This window comes from Apis dorsata, unplaced genomic scaffold (genome assembly GCF_000469605.1).
Source record: "Apis dorsata unplaced genomic scaffold, Apis dorsata 1.3 scaffold_696, whole genome shotgun sequence".
NCBI lineage: Eukaryota > Metazoa > Arthropoda > Insecta > Hymenoptera > Apidae > Apis > Apis dorsata.
Genome location: NW_006263875.1, coordinates 113,432 through 115,388, shown reverse-complemented (window position 1 = coordinate 115,388; position 1,957 = coordinate 113,432). Strand labels below are relative to the sequence as shown.

Sequence of the window (1,957 nt, the reverse complement as noted above, 5' to 3'; positions counted from 1 at the left end):
CTCTCTCTCTCTCTCTCTCTTTGAAAAAGAGAAAAGAAAGAAATGTCGATAATGAAATGGAATATTCCATCGTTCTCGCGCGCTTTTCACGTGTAATTTCGTGTATTGTTGTTCGTCTGTTAGTCGTCGTGTACGATCACCGATAAGGACGTAGCATTGAAAAGACATGACAGATGGCGCGGCGGTCGCAAAATGTCCTCTAATGGCGCGATACTTGGGGCACTGATTAGACGGTTAACTGCGGAGCATTAGTTACGAAGATGATAATAAACGGTGTTATCATTTAACGCACGACTGTGCGGATAACGAAAAGGTCCGCGTATCGCCAAGTGGCGACATCGACGTCACACAGAAAATGAGACGAAACGTGACTCGATAGTGTAAAGCGTTTAACGTGACATACAGTGAAAAAATATGTCGTCGTTATAGGATAATTAACATTACTGGAAATCATACCTGCTGATTGAAAGTCTAATATTTAACATTCGTTATTTATGCTCGATTATTGTTATGTGTATCACCAACCATATTATTACGTAGATAGATAATTCTTTTAAGTGTTCTATAAAAGAAAAAACGCGTATTACAAGTTTCTTTTAAAATTATCAATTTATCATTTTTCGTAATCGGCGTATATAGACCGAGGAAAAGAGACGTTAGATTATATTTTTCTTTCTTTCCTTCCTTCCTTCCTTCCTTCCTTCCTTCTTTCCTTCCTTCTTTTCTTACCACTGTAAAAGATAACGCATATACACCGGGGAAACTCGTGGCCGGTGACTTCGAACAAAGGGGTTGACATCAATGGAGTCGTCGGAGATCAAATTTCAAGAAATGCTCAAGGGTGTCTCGACCGTTTCATCCCCCTTTTAATATGTTTCTTAAAGAAACTGGAGGAGCGATGTTCCTCCATCAGGATGAACATCGTCCCCAGGAGGATCCCTTTCATTCCTGACAACCCTATAGCTTACAACTAAATTAGCGCCTAATAGGAAACCACCGAGGATGATCCCTCGCGCGTCTAGCCCTGATTATTCTCTAAACGCCGAACCGACTACCAGACTATCTCTCCAACCTCTCCTTCTTTTCTCTTCTCAACAAACAAGTCTCATTTATTCCATCCCCCCCTCCCAAATAATAAAGCTATCTCCACAACGACACCCTTTCCTTAACCCTCCTCACCTTTTGCGCGCCATCCAAATCCCGAACAATATCCAGATCGGAAACGATCTTTGGAATCGAGACGAGTCTTGTATCGTTGTTGTCTCTCTCTCTCTCTCTTTTTCTTTTTTCTCCTCCCTCTCCGTCTCCCCGTTGACCAACGCGAAACGCGTTCTCGCGATCGCAAAACGGTGGTGTCGCAAAACGGTCCCCGGAGGGACATTGTCCTTGCGCGCACGTTTGCACGGGGCAAAGTCCCGTGGGAAAACGCGAGAGATCGGAANTCTCGCTCTCCTGGTCTACCCTCCCTTACCCACACCTTCCTTCCTTCCTCACCCCCTCGCTACACTCGACCGAGCGTAGCGCCAGTGGTTCTCAATCCCGGATTTCGAATGGCGGAAGGGTTCTCTGTGCGAGACGAGAATCATTTGGATGTTGCTCGCAGGGCAACGCGTCGCAGGGGAGATACATTCTTTGTGTCGAGATTATGTAACAACCGATCGTGTTCTTTTTAAATTGCGTGTATATTAAGAAAAAAAAAAAAAAGAAAGAAAAGAAAAAAAAATAGGAAGATGCACACTTAGATACACGTGATTCGCGATCTATCGTACGCGGTTAATTTATCGATACATTGTTTTTTCTGTAGAAATGTAATGTAATCGTAATTTCGAGTCCTGGTTATTTAATTAACTATGCGATTATTAATCGAATATTCCTACGAAATTGGCCAATTGTTTTTAAAAATGGCGGATATTATTTTCCAGAAAAATAATGGTCATCTCGTCTTTTCTCGTTTGTC

The 1,957-nt window shown here is 42.6% G+C and overlaps 1 protein-coding gene and 1 long non-coding RNA gene across 5 annotated transcripts in view; one reads left to right on the top strand and one right to left on the bottom strand.

The window, feature by feature from the left end:
* LOC102672458 (LIM domain-binding protein 2) overlaps window positions 1–1,957 on the top strand; it is a 143,859-nt gene that overhangs the window by 50,199 nt on the left and 91,703 nt on the right. The window lies entirely within an intron of this gene.
* The window catches only part of LOC116186449, a 24,021-nt gene that overhangs the window by 19,141 nt on the left and 2,923 nt on the right, over window positions 1–1,957 (bottom strand). The window contains exon 2 of the long non-coding RNA XR_004151447.1: window positions 457–459. This is a non-coding gene — a long non-coding RNA (uncharacterized LOC116186449). The remainder of the gene's footprint in view (window positions 1–456; window positions 460–1,957) is intronic.